This window comes from Pan troglodytes, chromosome 1, assembly GCF_028858775.2.
Source record: "Pan troglodytes isolate AG18354 chromosome 1, NHGRI_mPanTro3-v2.0_pri, whole genome shotgun sequence".
NCBI classification, from domain to species: Eukaryota; Metazoa; Chordata; class Mammalia; order Primates; family Hominidae; genus Pan; species Pan troglodytes.
In genome coordinates this window covers 220111669-220116274 of record NC_072398.2, presented here as the reverse complement: position 1 = coordinate 220116274, position 4606 = coordinate 220111669, and the positions used below count along the sequence as shown (strand labels likewise).

The 4606-nt window shown below is 58.2% G+C and overlaps 1 pseudogene; it reads left to right on the top strand.

Annotated features, from left to right (window-relative positions):
* Positions 1-562: 562 nt before the first annotated feature.
* LOC469802 (myotubularin-related protein 5-like) lies at positions 563-3258 on the top strand (annotated as a pseudogene).
* Positions 3259-4606: the final 1348 nt, after the last annotated feature.

Sequence of the window (4606 nt, the reverse complement as noted above, 5' to 3'; positions counted from 1 at the left end):
CGGGAGCCCATCAGCCATCAGTCTGTTTTTTTGTCTCTGACTGTGGGGTGAGGGTCATACTCAAGCCATTTATTCAAGAACCACACGACTCCCTGCTTGACTTAGATCCCAGTTCCAGCAGAGCTGTCTGCTGTGCTCTGAGAGCGAGCAGTTCCTTCTGTCTGGGTGAGTTTTTAAGTTCATGCCCACAGGCTGGTCCCCGTCACCAAGACAGGTCCGCTGTTCTCAGCCTCAAAAACAAACAAATGAACAAACAAGAATGAAAAGGACTATTTATTTATTTATTCCAGAGACAGCATTTTGCTCTGTCACCCAGGGTGGAGGGCAGTGGCATGATCACAGCTCACTGCAGCCTCAAACTCCTGGGCTCAAGTGATCCTCCCACCTCAGCCTCCTGAGTTGCCAGGACTACAGGCGTGCAACACCACAGCCCAGCTAACTTTTCTTTTTTTTTTTTTTTTTTGTAGAGATGGGGTCTCCCTATGTTGCCCAGGCTGGTCTTGACCTCCTGGGCTCAAGGGATCCTCCTGCCTCAGCCTCCCAATGTGCTGGGATAACAGGCATGAGCCACTGCACCCGGCCAAAGGGAGCTTTAAAAATCATCCAGAGCAACTTCCGCAGGCAGCTGCATAAGCTGCGATACCCGCCGGACATCAGAGCCACCTTTGTATTCACCCTGGGCTCTGCCTATACACTTGGCCGGCCACCCCAAGTCACCAAGGACAAGGGTCCTTCCCTCAGAACCCTGTCCCACAACCTGGTCAAAAACGCCAAGAAGACCATCAGGCACCATCATGTCTCTCTTAAGAAGTACAACCCCCCAAGCTGGCAGCACCTGGGCCAGCTGCCCCCTGAAGACCAAGGGGACGAGATCTCAGTGTCAGAGGAGCTGGAGCCCAGCACGCTGACCCCGGCCGCAGCTCTGAAGCCCTCAGACCGCATGACCATCAGCAGCCTGGTGGAAGAGGCTTGCTGCCGCAACTAGCAGTGCCTCGGGCTGGGCACCCTGAGCAGCAGCCTGAGCTGGGCCAAAGCCCTTCCGCATTTCTCTGGACAACCGCATGTTGACCACCAACTGCTGCAGCTACCCGGGGCTGCTGATCGTGCCCCAGGGTGTCCAGGACAACGCCCTGCAGTGGGTGTCCCACTGCTACTACCAGAACCGCTTCCCTGTAATCTGCTGGTGCAGCGGGTGGTCCAAGGCAGTGCTGCTGCGCTCTGGGGCCTGCAGGGCAGAGGTGTCCTCGGCCTCTTCAAGGCCCAGAACACACCTTCTCCAGGCCAGTCCCAGGTGGACTCGAGTAGCCTGGAGCAGGAGAAGTACCTGCAGGCTGTGGTCAGTTCCATGCCCCACTATGCCGACGCGTCGGGACGCAACATGCTCACCGGCTTCTCCTCAGCCCACATGGGCAGTCACACTCCCAGCCCCAGAGCCAGGGTCATCACACTGTCCAACCCCATGGCGCCCTTGCCCTCCAGATGGACTGCACCCCGAAGTAAGTGGGGCAGTGTCCAGACCAGCGGGCGCAGCAGTGGGCTTGGCGCCAATATGGGCTCCTGGTTAGTTGGCAGAGACGTGCTGGCCCCACCCCAGGCAACAGGGCCCCCTCGCCCACCCGGGCTTCCTGCGGCTGCAGCGAGTAGCCCTCTACATCCTCGGGAACAAAGCCCAGCTCAAGGGTGTGCCGCCAGACCACCTGTAGCAGTGGGAGCTGGTGCCCATTGAGGTATTCGAGGAACAGCAGGTGAAGGCCAACTTCAAGAAGCTGCTGAAGGCATGTGTCCCGGGCTGCCCCGCTGCTGAGCCCAGCCCAGCCTCCTTCCTGTGCTTGCTGGAGGACTCGGAGCGGCTGACCCCAATCCACAAGCTGCTGCAGGTGTCAGTGCTGGTGGTGGAGCCCCTGGATTCAGACTCCTCTGTGCTGGTGGGCCTGGAGGATGGCTGGGACATCACCTCCCAGGTGGTATCCTTGGTGCAGCTGCTCTCAGACCCCTTCTATTGCATGCTGGAGGGCTTCTGCCTGCTAGTGGACAAGAAGTGGTTGTCCTTCAGTCATCCCTTCAGCCACGGTGGAGCCCACACCCTGGCTGGGCAGAGCAGCGGCTTCACAACCGGCCTTCCTGTAGTTCCTGGACTGCGTAACACCAGGTCCATCTGCAGTTCTCCATGGAGTTTGAGTTCAGCCAGTTCTACCTCAGGTTCCTCGGCTGCCACCATATGTCCCGCCGTTTCGGACCTTCCTACTTGACTCTGACCCTGAGAGCATTGAGCTGGGGCTGCTGTATGAGGAGAAGGGGGAATGCAGGGGCCAGCTGCTGTGCAGGTCTTTGTGGGAGTGTGTGGACCGGCTGAGCAAGAGGACCCCCATGTTCTACAATTACATGCATGCACCCGAGGACACAGAGCTCCCGCAGCCCTACAGCAACGTGTCCAACCTGAAGGTGTGGGATTTCTACGCTGAGGAGATACTGGCCGAGGGCCCTCCCTATGACTGGGAACTGGCCCAGGGGCCCCCTGGGCCCCCGGAGGAAAAACGGTCTGACGGAGGTGCTCCCCAGTGCAGGCACCGCGTGACGTGGCCCTGCTACGACAGCTGCCCCTGACCCCAGCCTGACGCTATCTCACTTCTCCTGGAGGAGCTGCAGAGGCTGGAGACAGAGCTGGGCTAATGCCCTCAGTGATGGAAGGACACCTGGGACCAGGTGAAGGCTGCACAGCGCCTGGAAGGCTGGCCAGACAGAAGTGGCACCCCTAGCTCCCTTCTAGTGTCCACTGCACCCTACCATCACCGTTCCTGGGTGTGTGACTGCCGGAGGGGCCCGTGGGCTCCACCCTGAGCCTCAGCCTGGACAGCGACCAGAGTAGTGGCTTGACAGCATCTGGCTCCTGCCAGGCTGCCCGCCACAGCACCAGCACCCTGTGCAGCCAGTTCGAGACAGCTGAGAGTGAGAACGGGTCCAACGAGGGCACTCTGTAGAAGAAGGAGGCCTTCATGAAGCCTTGGAAGGCCCGCTGGTTCATGTTGGACAAGACCAACACCAGCTGTGCTACTACAACCACGGCGTGGACACAGAGTGCAGGGGTGTCATCGACTGGCGGAGGTGGAGGCTGTGGCACTGGCACGCCCTAAGACCATGGATGAGAAGGGCTTCTTTGACGTGAAGACAACACTTTGCGTTTACAACATCTGTGCCCAGGATATGCCCTTGGCCCAGCAGTGGGTGGACGGGATCCAGAGCTGCCTGTCAGACACCTGAGCCTCCCGGCCCTGCCCAGCTGCTCTGCTTCCGGTCGTTACTGACCACTAGGGGTGGGCAGGGCCGCCCCAGCCATCTTTACTGCCCCAGCCTTCAGCAATATTGAGGCCCCGAGCCCCCAGCACATGGTGCATACAGCCCCCGCCCCTGATCCGCCCTGCCCCGCCCAGCTGGCCCTAACTTATTTTGGGGTCACAGCTGAGCACTGTCCCTGGAGGTGACCAAGGTACAGCCCGCAATGGGCCTGTAAATAGCCCAGCCCTGTCAGCGTGTGCTGGTCCAGCCAGCCGGCTGCAGGCGAGTTGTTTCTAGAACCAGAGTCTATATAAACAGAGAGCTAATGCCAAAAATAATAATAATAAATACATAAAGAAATCATCCAGAGCAAGACAAATCATCCAGAAATCACCTCCAGGGAAGTGAAGCACTTATTTCCGGACATTTGACCCTGCAGCCTGGTCCCTCTCTCCCTCCCTCCCCACTCCATCTTTCCCCCCTTCCATCTTCTGTGTTCAGATAAACACCAAGAGCCTTCAAAGAGCCCCCAGGAAATAAGTCAGTGTTTCTTGGGCACATATCAGCTGCCACGAATGGTTCTACACACTGAAGTCCATTATCTCAGTGACCGCGAGGACTGAATGAGCACAGCCTGGAGCTGAGTCAGTGTTCCATAAAAGTCAGCTCTTATTTTTATTATACTGGACACAGAAAGTCCAGATGCCTTCCCCAAAGCCCCTCCCGGTGGGTGGCAGTGGCCCAGGAAGTCTGGCACTAATGTCAGTGCTGTCACCTGCCACTCTGTCCTCGAGGGCCTCTGGGACATGCTGGGAAGGCAGGCTGTGAGCCAGATGTTGCTGAGCTGGGCCCTGAGACGCTGTCCCTTCAGTGACCTTTCCTGTCCAGGGCCCACAGCGAAAGCTAGACAGGTGTGCTGCCCTTCGCCTCCGCTCCCCTCCCCTCCCCACCCCATTCTACTCTATGGGCTTTGGTGGGAAAAAAACCAAGGCCCCATCCCCTGAGGCCTAGGCCAGTGCAGACATAGACCTCGAACTCTGCCCAACATGGATGGCCTCTGCCCAGGTGTGGGAGAACAAAGGCAAGGAAAGGCTCAAGGAATGTTCCAGGCATCAGGAAGCCCGGCTTCCCCTTCAGGGCTGTCGAGTGCTCAGGTTTCTACGCCTCTCAGTCACCAACACTTTTGCACTGAGCAGCTACTATGTGCCAGGCACAAAGGGTAACTGGGCACACCTCTTTTCTTGGAATGGGTCAGAGATTGTCATCAAGGAGGTGATGTTTAAACTGAGCTCAGGGGGATAAGGAGGAGCCAGGGTTCGGGGAAGAGCATCCC